The sequence below is a fragment of the Oncorhynchus mykiss genome, chromosome 7, assembly GCF_057628025.1.
Source record: "Oncorhynchus mykiss isolate SJ-2025 chromosome 7, ASM5762802v1, whole genome shotgun sequence".
In the NCBI taxonomy this organism is placed as follows: domain Eukaryota; kingdom Metazoa; phylum Chordata; class Actinopteri; order Salmoniformes; family Salmonidae; genus Oncorhynchus; species Oncorhynchus mykiss.
The window spans coordinates 30794452-30813075 of NC_143028.1; the positions used below are offsets into that span (position 1 = coordinate 30794452).

Below are 18624 nucleotides of genomic sequence, written 5' to 3' on the forward strand. Positions count from 1 at the left end.
AATCTTTTTTATTTCACATGCCCTAGTCAATGCTACTATTTCGGCCTGTTGTGCCGAATAATTTCCGGGCAACGCTTCAGTGGTTAACACCTTGTTTCCAGAAACCAACTAAGCTTTCATTCCCCTTTCGTCTCCCCACAGTAACTACTATCTACCCATTCTGTGTCACTGCCATCTTGCTCATGTCCTGGCCCCCCTTCCCCACCTTCTCCTCTCTGCTCTCAAACCTTCAAGGTCTCAGCAGTGCCTGCCCTTCCTCCTATCTGTCTTTCGCTCTTTCTAATAACAGTTAGTATCGAAATATGGGATGTTACCAAATATTGACTAAGTGTCTCACTGTTTATCTGAACTCATGGATTTTTTGAAAAAAACATGTCTATGGTGGCAATCTCTAAAGTCCTTACCTAGGTTGATTAAAAAGGTTATCTCAATCCTATCAATAATCCTGAGTCACCACAGATGTCATATATCCCTGTCAACTTTATACTTTTTAAATAAAAATATTCTACTGATCAAATGAAGCCAAAACGAATGCTACCCATATGACATGCATATCACATATTAATGAAATCTCTCCTTCGGGAGTCTTTGATCTAACACTAACATGGGTTAACCTTAAATCAGTCATATCAATAATTTAATATATGTTGCATAGTTTGGGATACATTATCTACAGTAATTTACCATCCTTAAGAACTGGAACTTATTTATTTTCATAAATAATCTTAATGCTTATAAAATCACTATTTTTCTATCTCATTGTATTTTCCTGCCCTGTTTGCTTTAAATAATTGCTGTACCTAGTGAACTGCTTATCTCTTCACCTCTCCTTGCTCGGCTCGCCCCCACCCTACTAAGTTCAGTTTAATGGGACGGCTTATCTCGGGACGCATTCCACTGAGGAAAGCAATTTTTAATTGTTGACTATACGGGCCTTGAGTCCCTCCACTGCCGGGGATTCTTTTAACCCAATATAATATTCTCCTGGAGCGTCATATGTATATATATATAAAAAATACTACTACCGGTCAAAAGATAAAACAACAGTTTCAAATAACATGACCAGATCACAGTTACTACTCTGGAACCCTCCACAAAGAGAACTTATTGTATCCTTATGGTCATCAGAAGAGAGACTCAAGAAAGTCTGCCCTTAGTCCAAGGCTATGCCATTTTCTTCTTCTCCTTGGTTCAAATTACAACTATATCAAGGAAAAACTATTATCAGTTACTCAATTTACCTTAAAATCAGTATCACAAATGACCTTAAATCATTATCCAAATGCCTCCCCTGAGGCTGATCAGACCCCAAAGGAAAAAGCCATGATAGAGGTCAAGAGTCATACCACCCTTTTACAGTCGTGTTACTCAATTGATATATTCCCAGAACATTCCCATATCAAAAGAATTCACGTGTTTATTTAATTAAAACTTTTCATATTCCACATGTGTGTACCCCTTTAAGATTTGGTGTCTATAGAAAAATGGAAATCTCCACAAACCCTAAAGCTAAGAACAAACACAACATATGCAGGCCTTTTTAATTTTGGTAGAAACATGCCTCTATCTCACTCACTCGCTCCCTTCAAGATTACAGCCCCGGAAAACATTTCCACAGAAAGACAATGAAGCATTACTTTTCCCCCCCCCAAAAAACCTTTGTCAAACTACCCCGATTCAGTAACCCTAACGTTAACTACAACCAAAACCTAATGACCATTCCATTTTACTCCTTCCAATTATCAGTTTTAGATTTCCTCAATGGTGATATATGAAACCCATTCAGTCCGTCTGCAGACAGTCTCCCAAAATTGTTAATAGGAATATATACTGCCATTTGATAGCCACAACTGTGATTAACGTGCACTGTCCCTTTAAAATAAAATTAACTAACCTGCAATCCCCTTTACCGAACAGGGCGGAATATTCTAATCATTCAATTAACAGACAATTGTCACCTATCACTACCCTACTGATGTTAACTTTGCAAACCCCTTGGTTAACATAGAGATTCTGGGAACATCAGAAGGCCTGCCCCTGTGAAGGGACATGGGCTATAAAACTTTTCAAACACGCCCTCCTCTCCCTCCACATTATAAAGCCTTGACGACAATATAACCTCCTGTTCCGAGGATGTGAGGAAAACGGTCCTATGTCAGAACGGTTCAGAGAATAACTACAGAACAAAACCAACATCAGCATGAGCTTTGGTTGCGAATGGTATTCACTCTTATTCACTACAGAAGTGATAACTCCTAGCCGTTGAGTTAGCAACAGCAGCTGAAAACGAGAGTTAGAAAGGAACAGACAGAGTATCCCGTCTATCACACAATGACGTTACTACAACGTATCTAATTGACCACCAGAGGCATTCTTCAAAGGACAAAGGACTACCACCAACCTACTGAAGCGCAGCTCAGAGTAAATACTTATTGCATTTTCCTTTTCCAAATGGGCGGTAATTTAGAATGCATAAGATACTGTATTTACGATAGCACAGCTTCTACCTTTGTCCCTCAGTCTTCCCGCTCTTTCACTCAAACCCAGACCTTTTCTTTTGTGTAACCAGCTGTTATATCTGTTCCGCCCTCTAGGGACGTTTTCCTTTATGACGTAATTTGTAATCAAGTTATGATTAATTATGTGTATGTGTAATTCTGTGTGATTAGTTAGGTATTTAGTAAATAAATAATTAAACACAATTTTGTATTGCTGATTCAACTTGTTAGCCAGGGTTCGTGAAGATAACCAAGACTTTACAACTTTCAAATGAGACTGAATTAAGGTGACAATTAATATTGACTGCTATTGATGTAAAATATTACTAGGCCTAGAGGTTAAAACCTCTTGATACTACCCATCCCGGGTCCGGGAGCGTAATCATCAACTGACACTAATTAGCATAATGCAACGGACATAAATATTACTAGAAAATATTCCTATTCATGAAATCACAAGTGAAATATATTGAAACAAATCAAATCAAATCAAATTTATTTATATAGCCATTCGTACATCAGCTGATATCTCAAAGTGCTGTACAGAAACCCAGCCTAAAACCCCAAACAGCAAGCAATGCAGGTGTAGAAGCACGGTGGCTAGGAAAAACTCCCTAGAAAGGCCAAAACCTAGGAAGAAACCTAGAGAGGAACCAGGCTATGTGGGGTGGCCAGTCCTCTTCTGGCTGTGCCGGGTGGAGATTATAACAGAACATGGCCAAGATGTTCAAATGTTCATAAATGACCAGCATGGTCGAATAATAATAAGGCAGAACAGTTGAAACTGGAGCAGCAGCACGGCCAGGTGGACTGGGGACAGCAAGGAGTCATCATGTCAGGTAGTCCTGGGGCATGGTCCTAGGGCTCAGCTCCTCCGAGAGAGAGAAAGAAAGAGAGAAGGAGAGAATTAGAGAATGCGCACTTAGATTCACACAGGACACCGATTAGGACAGGAGAAGTACTCCAGATATAACAAACTGACAAATTGTTTACCTTTGATGAGCTTCGGATGTTTTCACTCACGAGACTCCCAGTTAGATAGGTTATGTTCGATATGTTCCTTTTATCCAAAAATGTTATTTTTGTAGGCGAAATAGCTCCGTTTGTTCTTCACGTTTGGCTGAGAAATCGACCGGAAATTGCGGTCACTACAACGCAGAAAAATATTCCAAATTAGCTCCATAATATCGACAGAAACATGGCAAACATTTTTTTATAATCAATCCTCAAGGTGTTTTTCAAATATATATTTGATAATATATATATATATATCAACTGGTGGCTTCTTAGTAGGATAGAGGGAAACAATGGCCACATTTGTCCTTTACGCACAAAACACTCTGAGAGACTTCAGCTGACCATTGACGCAATGTTGACGTTCAGACTAATTTTTCAAAATAAAAGCCTGAAACTATGTATTGTGACACTAGACACATTAGGGAAGCCATAGAAAAATAAATCTGGTTCATATCTCATTCACTGCTCAATAGGGACGCATAGGAACGCAGAGCTTTCTAAATAAGAGTCCCTTCCTGATCGGATTTTTCTCAGGCTTTCGCCTGCAATATCAGTTCTGTTATACTCACAGACAATATTTTTACAGTTTTGGAGACTTTAGAGTTTTTTTCTATCCTAAGCTGTCAATTATATGCATATTCTAGCATCTTGTCCTGACAAAATAGCCGTTTACTTTGGGGACGTTATTTTTCCAAAAATGAAAATACTGCCCCCTAGATTCAAGAGGTTAAGAGTTTATTCGGAAGATAACAGCTCTATAAATATTATTTTGCGGTGCCCCGACTCTCTAGTTAATTACATTTACATGATTAGCTCAATAAGGTAATATTAATTACAGAGAAATTTTATAGAATAGCATGTCATATCACTTAATCTGGCATAGCCAAAGACACGACACAGGGAAGGTTGGACTATATTTACTGCTGCCCATGTAAATTATATCAGACATATATGATGCCTCGGGAAGTATTTTAGGCGCCTGTTATCCTCACATTTGCCAAAAATGATCTTCATTGTCAGCCTCCTCACTGTAAAATCTACCGCTGGGTCAACTTCACAGGCTGGAATGGAATAAATGGAATTTTATCAAACATGTGGTTTACATGTGCTTGATACGATTCCATTTACTCCATTCCAGCCATTATTTTTGAGCCAACCTCCCCTCAGCAGCCTTGTGTGTGTGTGTGTGTGTGTGTGTGTGTGTGTGTGTGTGTGTGTGTGTGTGTGTGTGTGTGTGTTTTGGTAAGCAATGTCAGCCTTTTCATGACTATGGCAGGTTGAAAAACAATCTAAAACAGTCACTCCAGTCTATCCATTTAACTGTATGGGAAATACACCACACAGCTACTATCTTCATAGTTCATAGGGATATGATATTATCTTCATCCATACTCACAGGACGATAGGCTACAGCCAGGCAGGGGCCATTACCACACCACACACAAAGCCAGAGGCAGAGGCAGGGGCCCCTATCCTCTGTAGTTCTCCTCTCCTTCATTAGAATGCAGGGGTCAAAGTATCACTGTGACTCACTCTCCTGCTCCTCCACAACCACAGCAGCAGCTAGCTCTACAGTCAGCATCTAATATTACGCTCTGACGTCACACAGCACAGCACTGGATTGCCAACTCACCCAGGATTATGTTGCCACAGCAACACGGTCCAAGACCACACCCCCTCTCCTCCCCATTACCCTCCTATTTCCCCTCCCATCCTCCCCATTACACTCCCCTTCCCGCCAATGTGCCATGTGACTTTCAGAAAGATGCATAGTATCTCTCCAGGCTCTTTTATAGTCATTAACCCTATCCTGCCATAGCTCCTGTCTCACTCTGCCTGAGCTGGCTGTTGATCATTGAGTTCACTGAGCTGTACATCCTACAACCCAGAGTCTGAAGTCTCTAGTTTCTAAGCACAATCACAGATTGTCAATCTCTACAACATCAAAGACCTGTGTGATCAAAATGTTGGATTAACATAATGAACATTAATGGTTAATGAGATTCATAAATGGAAATTGTACTAAAGAAAATTAACCAAACTGATGAAATCACAATGCTGTCCGCAATATTCCTTTTCCTGTAGCCTACTGGTGCTATATTACTACTCAAAACTACACCAAAGTTACACTAAGTTAGACCATTAATGAACGTCAATGAGCAGTGTAAATTAGTGTAAATTGTTACCGGTTTGCATCCCAAATGGCACCCTATTCCTTAGATAGTGAACTAATTTTATCCAGCACCCACAGGGCTCTGGTCAAAATTAGTGCACTGTATAGGGAATAGGGTGCATTTCGGGAAGCACACATGAATTGGAAATATGAAATGTTCAATAGTGAATATGTAGTCTGTCAGGAAATAATCTCACTTGGACTTTACCATCCTCTTTCTCCCAGGGGAAGCCATGTGTGGCATCATGCCATCCTGAAGTGTAGACAGTGGGTGAGGTAATTTAGATGTGCGTGTGTGTGAGTGTACACCTGTGCTGTTGTGTGTGTGGGTGTGTTTGTGTGTGTCATCAAGCGTGTGCATGTACCTGTGCGTCATGTAACTTTATGAATGAAACATTTTCCTTAGTTCCTGGCTTGTAGACAGTGGGTGAGGTCATACATGAAAATGGAGAATCCCCTTCATTGGTTGGAGATTTCATTAATTCTAATGATCACCCCCACCACACACACCCACACACACACAAACATCAGACAAAATGGATGAAATGGACAATGGACATCACATCAGCTTCCTCTCCAAGAGATCTCTAGGGTTTAAATGATTCCATTTCATAAATTACATGAAATAATTACTATTTATTGCCTCTGCTATTTCAAAGGTCTCCTTTAACTTTTTATAAGGGAAACAGAATTGAAGTACAAATTAATTATGTAAATAATAATATTTTTTCCATTGTACGATGGATTTCACTAGCTAGAATACAGAATAAATGCACTTCATTCAAAGGTGTGAATAGATATGAACAATGGTGTCATGACATTGCCCTCTTTGGGTATAGCAAGCCCCATCCCCCTCTCCCTGCCTCTCCCTTTCTTCCTTCAACTAGACTGCTGTGGTCAGAGAGACGTCGTAAATTCCTGAGGATCTCCACATGGACACACAGTAAAGAGAGAGTACATTTTCATAGAGAACAAAGGAATTTTTCCCACCTCACAGAACTTGAGGTACGAACAAATTTCATGTTCCGGAGAAAGTATAAAAGATCGGTGAAGAATCCAGCTACGACCTGGTCCGTTTGTTACAACTTGGGGAAGCTCATGGGAGACGGTGTGGCCACATTACCATAACGCTGTTTATATAATAGCCTCAGATATATGAGGTTTACTAATTGTTGTATAAGATGAATGAGTGAGTATGATACTATTTACACAATTTTACAATGTGATTTTGGACTGTTTAATGAAGAAAAACTCAAAAAGGGAAATGGAGTTAACTAAATCAGAGGGCTGCCCCTGAGCCATGTTAGGGTCAGGCGTCCTGGGACAGCCCTTTTCTGCAATTCCGAATAAAACCCAACTTGGAGAAATTATCACCAGACCATGTTTTTCTCCATTCGGAGAAGTAAAAGGTTGAAGACCATTGCTGAATCTTTTAACCATACCATGTGGTTAAACTCTTAGACTATCGATACCGACAGAATAAGAACAAGTCTTTGATATTAATTACTAGTCTGCAGCTAGGAATTCGGTATCATTGAACGCGAAGAACGACAACTGCCGATACATCCATTCTACAACAACATGAATGAATCTCGCTCTGAATTATCCCCTCTAACCAAGTCAGAGAGAGACGGACAAAACTCTCCAACAGAAACAAACTTTCAACAAAGATCCCGACGACACACTGAGCGTAAATATATGTATTGATTGCATTTGTTTCCGAATGAGTGAGTGTTCATGTGCAAAGGATTAGCATTTCAATTGTTATAATATCAACTTTGTAGTGTCTCATCTCAGTTGACCCCCACTTCCCCTTTTGTCTAACAAGCCGCTAAGGCACATTCCCCTATCATTTCTTGTAACCACATTTACCTTGTTTGTTTGTTTGTTTATGCATTTCTGTGAATTACTTAGTTAGTAATAAATAAAGTATTTAAGACAATTGATGTATGGATGACTCATAGTGAAGACTGGGTTTGTGCAGATAACCAACAATTTACGACGTTTGGAATGAGACTAACGTGAGGTAAAGTAAATCATTAATTAATTTGAAGACTAATTGATCAGATAAAATATCTGAAAAGTTATTTTAGGAAATGATAACTTTGTAATCTGAATATTTTTCCTTGGTGCCCCGACTTCCTAGTTAATTACAGTTACATGACTAATCAGTCTAATCGCGTAATACATGCTCAGGAAAGGGATATCACAACTTAAGCCTTCTACCTGCCTTCTCAATCCTATCCCCACCACCACCTTCAATACATCTTCTCATGGCATACAGTGGCAAGAAAAAGTATGTGAACCCTTTGGAAATACCTGGATTTCTGCATAAATTGGTCATAAAATTTGATCTGATCTTCAAAACTTTTTAAGTTATGGTTATTGTTTGATATGTTATATCATGACAAACAGTATGGCTAAGGTTAACGTTAACAAGGACCCTGGGAATTGTCATGTGTCAATAAGTTAATAATGCCTTCAGGGTTAACGTTAGGGACTTCAGGTTAGTTGACAGACGCTAACATTAGACTCGCTAACGTTAGCTAAGTTGGCAGACAACTTTAGGTTTGGCCAACTAACATTACATGGACAATAAAAGTGCCCTACTGTTGTCCGGTAACACGAACAATTATAGGGAGCCAGAAAGTTAACATTGTCAAGTTACAAACAGTAACCAGCTAAAAGTAAAAAAAATAGTAAAGATAATTGCTTAGTTAGCTAGCTATGCTGGCTAGTCAACGGTCTTTCGGGGTTGTGAGATGTTCTTCAGAACAAACTAGCAAGCTGCAGGGGTCACGTGAGTAGCCGTTGGAACTGCCTTGTTGTAACGTTAGCTTGGCTAAATTGTAAAGAGCAACGTTAAATGTAGGTTACTTAAAATTATTGCTACAATTAACTTACTAGCCCTATTCGCTCACCAAATATACCTTAATTTATCTAACTTATCTATCTCTAAGCTAGCTGTAGCTCTCAACCAGCTGCACAGAGGTGTCCTCATCACATTGATACAATTCTAGCATAGCTCTTCAGTGTCGCTTTAACTTAGAGCTTAGAGCTGAGACACGCATATTTAAAACTGAGTTAAAGGTCATGTGGTCAACAAAAATGAGCACCAATCATAATCACCATTTCACCAGTTTACGCACCAATAGAATGAACTGTAAATATGTTTAACGCTGTTCTGCAATTCCACGAAATCAGCTAATTTGTTTACAATTGACAAGTTTACACAACAATTAAGTGAATATACTGACTAAAGCAATTATAATGTCATTTTTTGGGGGTAATACTCAGCCCTCGTTTCTTCAATTATATATTTAGTTATTAATTAGGACTACATCAGTCTAGTATTGGTGCTATACGTTCAGTGAAGTATTATCTGCATGCACAGAGTAGAAATTGTCCACCATCCTTAGACACACACAAAGAAAGATACCATAGAGATGGGTGTAAACTACATTCATTGACATTTAATTTTCCTGTTGTTGCCCTTCTTAGATAACCAGTGACCAATCTTGCATTGTTTTGTTGTTGACTTAAAGTAATGTTGAACATTCCAGTGTTGATTGTATCATTTGATTTTCTTTGCAGATATCCAGTCTATATACTGAAAGTGTGCAGGTAAAATGTCCAGTTACAGGAGTGAACATAGAAAAATTCAGAGGGGAGTCAGGATCTGTGGAAAGTCAGGATCTGTGGAAAGGGAAGAGAGGCATGGTTGTTAAGTCATAAGCAATTTTGTGCAAGTGGCTCTTCCAATGCAGGAGTCAAATAGTAGGGTTGACACAGCTGATGTTTGCACACTAAGTGGTAGTGAGGGTGGGGTTAACGAGAGCTTCACTGAGAGCACAGAGGAGAGCATTGATGAAAGTACAGATGAGGAGGATGATATCAGAAAGTTCCTTTCAGATTAGGTTCTTAGGATACAAATTCAACATTCGTCATTAGCTGAACTACTCAAGATTCTATTCACGAAAATACCCAAATTAGGTCTACCAAAAGATTTACAGACTTTGTTGAAAACAAAACCAGTGGTGGAAACTAAAGATGTCTCTGGGGGAACTTATTTCCTTGCTGGCATTAAACATGGTGTGCTTACAACATCTGTTCATACAAGGTTGTCTGAGTGTACCTCCAAATCAATATTGATGGCCTTCCTCTATACAAGAGCTCAAATGCTCAATTCTGACCTATCTTAGGGCTAGTAGAAAACTACAAAGGTGTGGTCCAGACAAACAAGTCACCATTTGTCATTGGGATGTCCTTTTAGGAGAAGAAACCAACCAGTCTTGATTTTTTTCATGACTTTGTTGAGGAAATGCAGCGGCTGGAAACTGAAGGTGTTTCTTTTGGAGACAGAAATTTTAAAGTCCAAATCTCTGGCTTTATTTTTAACGCACCAGCAAGGGTTTTTGTCAGAAATGCAAAAGGTCCATGGCTACTATGGCTGTGACAAATTCCTTCCCAAACCTGAATCGTATGACCTTCCCAGAAACAACAGCCCCTCGGAGGTCCAACCACGACACTTTTGATGATTTGACTGATGACTCTTATTACAGTGGGGCAACACATTTAGGATCATTGTCAATTGCCTCCATTTCCTCTTGACTACATGCACCTGGTATGTTTGGGAGTTACATGGAAACTGATAACTCTATGGCAGAAAGGGCCACTGAAAACACGTTTGGGTCCAGCTGTTGTCAGAAATGTATCTTCACAGCTGACTGACCTAAGACCTCACACTCCATCATAAATTAACAGAAGACCCAGATCATTGAATGAGTCTGACAGTTGGAAGGCAACTGAGTTCGTACATTTCTCTTGTACACTGGGCCTGTCTAATATTCCAAGGGTGATGTATGAATACTTCATGTTGCTTGCTGTTGCCATGACCATCTTCCTAAGTGTATCGTTGTGTGCAAACCACACAGACTATGCCTGAAACCTCCTGGTTGTCACACCCTGATCTGTTTCACCTGTCCTTGTGATTGTCTCCACCCCACACCAGGTGTTGCCCATCTTCCCAATTATCCCCTGTGTATTTAAATGTTCTCTGTTTGTCCATTGCCAGTTCTTCTTGTTTGTCAAGTCATCCAGCGTTTTTGTGATCAGCTCGAGCTTTTCCCAGTCTCTTTTTCTCACACTCCTGGTTTTAACCCTTGTCTGTACTGACTCTGAGCCCGCCTGTCTGACCACTCTGCCTGCCCCTGACCCTGTCTGCCGACCTCTACCTTTGCCCCACCTCTGGTTTACTGAGCAGTCCCAGTCGAACCGGGGGGGGGGGGGGGGGGGGCTGATAATCAGATGTTTGTGCCTGACTCTGTCCTCTATGCGGTCCTGGAGTGGGCCCCCATTCTTCCAGGTTTGCCTGCCACCCGGGCACCCGCCGGACCCTGGCCTTCTTGCGACACTGCTTTTGGTGGCCTACGATGGTTCCGGATGTCGCCGTGTTTGTCTTCGCCTGCACAGTCTCCGCCTGCTAAGAATAAGACCCTCGGCAACCCCTGTCTGGTCTTCAGCAACCACTGCTTGTCCCTCACCGTTCCTGGTACCACATATCCCTGGATTTAGTCACGGGTCTCCCCCCGTCTGAGGGCAACACTGCCATCCTGACTGTGGTCGACTATTTTTCCAAGACCGCTCACTTCCTTCCTCTCGCCAAACTACCCTCGGCCAAGGAGATGGCTCAGCTCATGGTGCAGCACGTCTTCCGGATCCATGGACTACCCATGGACATGGTCTCCGACCGGGGGTCTCAGCTCTCGTTCCGGTCGAGTACGCCCACAACACCCTTCCCTGCTCCACCCGGGCCTATCTCCGTTTGAGTATTCCCTGGGGTATCAGCCACACTATTCCCCGAGCAGGAGGAAGAGGTTGGCTTACTTTCTGCCCAGATGTTTATCCGCCGCTGTCGTCGTACCTAGGGGAGAGCCCGGTCGGCCGTCCTCAAGACCACCTCCAAGTATCATCAACAAGCGGATCGCCATCGGACCCCAGCTCCCCGGTATTGTCTCGGGCAGAAGGTATGGCTATCCACCCAGGATCTGCCCCTCCGGGTGGAGTCCCGCAAACTCTCCCCCCCCCCCCGTTTATTGGCCAATTTCCCATCTCCAAGATTATTAACCCCTCTGTTGTTCGTCTTCTGTTGCCCCGTACTCTCCATATACATCCCAGAGTCAAACCTGTCTCACAGCCCTTTGTCTCCTGTTTCCAGGCCCAACCCTCTCCTCAGTCTAATCGATGGTCAACCAGCTTACACGGTGAGGTGTCTCCTGAAGGTTCGACCTCGGGGCAGGGGGTTGACTGGGAGGGTTATGGCCTGGAGGAGAGGTGCTGGGTCCCCTGCCAGGGACATCCTGGACCCAGGCTTCAGCGTAGAATTTCAACGCAGACACCCCGGTCAACCAGACCACTCAGGTAGGACACCAGGTGGCGCCCCTAGAGGGGGGGGGGGGGGGGGGGTACTGTCACACCCTGATCTGTTTCATTTGTTCTTGTGATTTTCTTATCCCCTGTATATTTATGCCTGTGTTCTCTGTTTGTCCGTTGCCAGTTCGTCTTGTTTGTCAAGTCAACCAGCGTTTTGTTATAAGCTCCTGCTTTCTCTTTTTTTCCCCTCCTGGTTTTGACCCTTGCCTGTCCTGACTCTGAGCCCGCCTACGTGACCACTCTGCCTACCCTGAGCCTGCCTGCCGACCTGTGCCGTTGCCCCAATTCTGGTTTACTGACCCCTGCCTGCCTTGACCTGTCTATTGCCTGCCCCTGTTGGAATATTAAACCATTGTCAATTAGACGTGTCTGCATCTGGGTCTTACCTTGATTCCTGATACTGGTTTTGTTTGTGGACCACTGTAGCTGCCTGTATGGGAAGGAAAACATATAACATGCATTGCCTAACCCATCTCAGTCATGAAGCACAAGCATTTGGTGTTCTTGACAATATCTCTTGCTTTTCTTGGCCAGTTAAAAAGGATAAGAAAACCAAACAAGCCTTTAGAGCAGGATATATACGGAGGCTGTCAGAAGAAAGGAGGCCATGAGAGCAACAGTCAGATGCAGAGAAAGCAGCATGACAATTGCCTAGTCCCAAATGGTCTAACAGTGAAAGAGCAGAATAAAAAAAATGCAGTTCACTCACTTCTCCGTGCAGATGTCCACTGGGAATAATTGTGTCCAGTTGAGGAACAAGGAGGTTGTCCTATTACAAAACTTGCTGATGGAGGAACATGGAAACACTTTGTGTACAAAACATTTAGGAACAAGACAGACCTTTTCGCATATCCCCTGCCATCTCTGCTTAATATTTTCCATCTCTCTGGATTGAAGGATGAACTTCTTTTCACTCGAGCCACAAATGTTCCACGGAAGTTTGTTCTAACCCCATACAAAGAGGGCTTTGCTAGGATGCCGTTAGTCTATCTGTAGGATGCAAAGCACCAATATATTTTTTCTGTTTTCATTACAGAAAATGTAATTTACCTGAAGGGATTTTCTTAAACTCCTACAATTAGATGTTACTATTGTGAAATGTTTGTGTAAACTAATCTAATTGAGTGCCCTTATTTGCTTTTTTATTCATAGTACCATGTTTGTCGTGGTTCATTTCCCAAATGAAGATGACAGTTTATCAGATCGACTCTGAGTCTGATGCTGATCATAACCAGTGTCCAACGCCAAAGACCCAAAATTCACCCCAAAAAGAGTTGATTCCACACATAAAAAAAGTATATGCAAGATTTCAGTTCCTAGCAATGAATAGTTCATACAAAGTATAAGTCTAATTTTCACAACCTGCATTTAATATGCAAAAGTATCTTCTAGACCCTCTTTGTCACTCTCTGCTGGGGGTAAGTGCCTCTTATGTACTGAATGTATACACATAACATTATGCTTAAACTAATGTTATGTGTTTTTTGAAGGAATGCTGAAATAGTTTGGCTGTGAACGGTTTTGTCTCAGCAAGGGTGATGGTCGGATTTGCGTTTATCATTGAAGGAATGAGGCTGCAAAAGGGTTTTCTAATGATCAATTAGTCTTTTAAAAGTATAAACTTGGATAAGCTAACACAACGTGCCATTGGAACATAGCAGTGATGGTTGCTGATAATGGGCCTCTGTACGCCTAAGTAGATATTCAATAAAAATATCTGGTGATTTGCATAAAGTTTGGAAATGCTGAACTTTTTCACCGCCTCCCTCGCCACGTTCGCGCCACCCAATGGTCCCCTGCCCACTCCGCTTCTCACCGGTTTCATTCCATTGACAATGAATGGGAAGCGGTGTTTCACTGCCCGGTGCATCCAGTAATGTACACCGGCCGCTAGTGTACGTACACGAGCAGTGACACATGCCCGGCGCCTCTCTCTCTCTTGCAGGTGAGAGAGACACTCCCGCAATATAAAACCTACAGGGGCTTGAAGAGGAGGACATGCAGCTCCTCCAAACATAACATCTCTTCACCTTACAGGCGAGAAGAAAGGGAAATCATGTCTATGACCGCTTCACCTGCGGGACCGGGATAGAGATTTTAGCTTTAAATCTATATGGATCGGGTTGATCGTTTCCATTGCTCGAGAGCCCATTCTAGAATAATCTGTGCAGGAATAGTGGATGCGAGTCGCGCGCGGTGACACTGATTATATAACCAAAACGAGGAAAGCAGAATGATTGCACTGTTTTAGACGACTGAGTCTGTCTGACACACATTAAATAAAAAGCAGCCTATATGAACGATACAATTAACAAGAATGGAGTTTGACTTGAGCTTTCTGCATTTGCTAAAGGTAGGCCTTCTTTATGATAAACAAATGCATAAAATGATATTTGTAAATCTGCCAGGCTATGCTCAATTGATGTAGTGTACAGATAGCAAATTACGCACTATTTAAGCACAAGACATGGTATGTCATTTGTGTAAATCACATTTCCATGTAAATAAATCAGTAGTAGCCTAATTTATATAGATAGACATATAGGCTATTCAATGGTGATGCACTTAGCGCATGGGTCCCGTAGATGGTGTGGTGCCGTATAGGCTATGTAGGCTATGCACCGGTGCCATTAAGGAGGTCAATACAATGCACCGCCCAGCCTATACGCATGGGGACTTTTTCCGCTTGTCTACTAGCAGTTGCTGTTACGGAGGGGAACAGGGTCTCTGAGAGAAAAATCAGTGGCATGAAATGATTTAGTGATTACTCTGAGATTTTACAGTTTACAGACAATGAACAGGTTTTGTTGTAATAACATATTAAAACATGTAATGACGCATTCACGGACTGTTGTTAAACACACTGATAACCCATGAATATACACTGCTCCAAACCCTTTGGGATGGGCTACAAAGACAAAGAACTCTGTCAAGAACCAATGGGATACAGACAACAGGCTGGAGAGGACTGTCTATCACCTACGAACAACCAACCAGGAGCCAGGACTACTAGAATCTACCTACGTCATTTCAATGTATAAATGTACTGCCCAAATATGTGTTACGCCCTCTTTTTCCGAAACCTCCCTAAGAGTGGACGATAGGAGCCGTGCTGCACGTTTGCCAGATATTACTATGCTAGATTAAAATGCCTCAAATATACCGTATCCGCCTTGTCCAGAGTCTCATCTTGGTCTCGTTTCTCCTATAACTAAATCATTGACAAATTGGTAGCTAGAGGATTTTAGAAATCCATGAATTCGGTCCATAGATTTGATGAGAGAAAAGACAAGTTGACGACAGATTCTAGAAGGACGGGCGACCTGTCTACAGGAGCCATCGGGGATTCAACTCGCCTCAGGAAACTGACCAAAGAGCTCGACATTATAAAGGTACGCAGAACCGGTTTAATCGAATTCTGCATATTATAGTATAATCAATATCCAAATTATGGTCAGAAGTACTGAGTGCGTGAGTATGAATTGCCGTTAAAATTTATGAAAATTGTTCCGATAACCAAAGGCATTTGCATAATGATATCTGTGTAAATATATTGTTCAAATCTGATTCAAATAGTCCTGCAACAGTAATAAAATTACTGGGTGTCGTGGTGAGGAATTGGAGGACAGAATGTGATATGATGTGATATATTGTTTAAAATTTAATCCAAATAGGCTGGCAGTAGTTGATATGTAAATCAACTAGGTGTTACGGTGAAGGATTTGATAACAGAATTTGATGGAATGTGATGCACTGTTTTAATCGGGTCCAAATAGGCTGGCAATTTTCGATTTGGCAATCGTTTAGGTGTTACGGTGAGGGATTCGATAACTCAGTGAAATGAAATATGATGAAATGTTTTGTTAATTGATCGAGACGTATATTTAAGACTGTAACTAGTGGAGTAGCATCCCACTAGGAGCAACAGTTAACAAGCTAAATAATTGGACTAGGAGTGAAGGAATTAAACCTGATCTCTCCAGATTAATGTCACTGATTCACCGTTCCATGAGACCGAGGGATACTGACCACCGGCTCTAAATTTGACCGCCGAGTCAAAAGTTTGGGCGGGGCTGTGCGGCCGCCGTGCCGTGTAACGAATTGATTTCTGTTCTCTTTGTGCTGTTGGGGTTGCCTAGAATTAATTTGACAAATATTATAGAAGGCATCTGAATGCATTGACATTGACCCAAAAGTAGGCGTTTGGGACACTAACATTTCGCCAGGCAGTAGAAATGTGTGAACCTGTAAAATTACTCCAGTAAAATACCCTAGACGCATAATTATCTCGTGAATATCCCTTTGCGATATTATAGTACAGCAATTCTACAAAACTCTGTGTGCACGAGGGTGAGACACGAGAGATAAGTCTGTGTGGGCACCAGGGATACATCGCTGGTTTCGACCAAGTGACGGGCTAAGTGCACATAGTTGCGGAGGGCCATAGTGCAATGTGCAACATTTAGTTGTTTTTAATTGTTTTACATAATTTTTTATCGGACCCAGACATAGTGAATCGTCAATATGGCCTCAATTACCGTTCCCAAACTCAAATTCAATGAATATTTAGATCAGAGAATACAGGAAAGGGCAGGAGGAAAACAGGAATATAAAACAATAAAGAAGATATGGGGGGAAATTAGGCTAAGAGAGTGAGGCAGAAAATAATAGCAGCCATTTTTTTTCAAGAAAAAAGGAACGAAGGAGAGAGAGAGAGCGGAGGCGGAGCTGAGAATAGGGACATGGGCAATAGAGGTGAAAAAAAGGACATGCCCACAAAAGAAACCTGATATGATGGGGGTGCTTGCTGGGGCCTCAGATGACGTCAGAGAAGGCACAAACAACAACCACAACACACCACCACCCACCGTGACCACCCCATCGGCCCCGCTCTCTCCATACCCGCCACTGCCACAGGAAGAGAAGACTGAAGTGCCACCTCCCTATTCACAAAATCCATTCTGAAATCATAGGCTTGACACAAGCACTGAAAGGAGCAGGAAGGGGCCTACCAACTTCCCCTACGCCCAGCAGTTGATCCACGCTTCGTTGAGTACCAGCCTGGGAAGACCGCCTTGATGGGACAGATGCCCAGCCTACATGGAGGAGCCTCTACATGGATACACTAACTGCAATGAAAATACTACTACCCAAAGCCACGAACACAGGATGAGGAGGAGGAGGAAGAGGACCCCCTCCTCTACAATACAACCACCCAGGGCCCAGCCACATGCAGCAGCAACAGCAAGATTACAACCAACCACAGTTTCAAGGTATGGCAGGGAACACCATGCCCTGGCCATAAAAGATGCCCACACTGTCTGAAACCCCAGAAGTGTACTGGCCAAAATGCCTACCCACAGGGCCTGCCACCCCTCACATCCAGTTTAAGTTCAACCAACTGAAAGCTCAAATCTACACTGCACCCATATAAGACTCCCCAAGCTGAGATCCATTGCACACTCAATGCAACAGAAACCGATGACTGCCTCTACACTGCAGACTGGGACGAAGACAGGATGCACCTGACCCCTCCTATCAGGTGTTGTACCATTGTGTGTGGCCCAGAGGGGGTGGCAGCACCGGTCATCCTACGATCAAGGAACCTCCATGCACCCCTGGCCTGGACGGCTGAAGCATCAATAGCCATAGCACTCCTGAAAACGGCTCTATCAGCGGCAGCAGCTCTGACTGCACCTGACTACAAGAACAAGTTCCATTTGGATGTTTCTGAAAGGGAAGGATTCACCTCATCCGTCCTATTCCAGAAACAAGAGGGGGAGAGACGGGTCTTGATGCACTACTCTTCCAAACTTGACCACATTGAGGTAGAACAGACAACATGCTCCAGATACGTTGCTGCAGTAGCAAAAGCTATTAAAAAAAACAGCTCACCTCGTGATGTCACCCTTCAATCAGCCATCATCCCTCAACCAGCATCGGCCAAATTAGCTGAAATCATCGGATTGACGCAGGTCCTCATCAGAGGAAAAGGAAAGACTGAATATCTATACAGACTCAGCCCATGCCCATGAAGCAGTCCACACTGATGGACCCAGAACTTTTATGAGAAGCACATGGCCCACACACACACGAAGGCAAACTAAAGACCCTCCAAAAGACCCTCACATAAAAAATGACTGACTTATTTATTTTATGATTTATTTTGTGACGAATGCAATGTTTGTGACAGACACAACCCAAAGAAACCATATCGAACACCAATGGGCTCATACCCATTACCTAATGCATGATTTCAGGTTATTAGCATAGAATACACAGACATGGGGGCGGATAAGGTGGTTAATGGGAAACAATACCTATTAGTGATGGTGGATAGGTTTTCCAAATGGGTAGAGGCAATTCCAGCGGCGGGGGAGGATGCGAAGTCAGTTATAGGCCACAATCTCAAGATCTCATGGAACGCGCAAGTCAAACGTATGTGCCGGGTCGAAGTTGAAATGGGTCGAAGCCCTGCCCCTGGCGTTGATGGCCATGAGAGCC

At 42.4% G+C, this 18624-nt stretch overlaps 1 long non-coding RNA gene across 1 annotated transcript; it reads right to left on the reverse strand.

Annotated features, from left to right (window-relative positions):
* Nucleotides 1-3187: 3187 nt before the first annotated feature.
* Nucleotides 3188-5159, reverse strand: LOC149982509 (uncharacterized). Its single transcript, XR_016497482.1, has 3 exons — nucleotides 4912-5159; nucleotides 3492-3646; nucleotides 3188-3370 (listed from the first exon to the last, which is right to left on the reverse strand). It is a non-coding gene; the product is annotated as an uncharacterized LOC149982509 (long non-coding RNA).
* Nucleotides 5160-18624: the final 13465 nt, after the last annotated feature.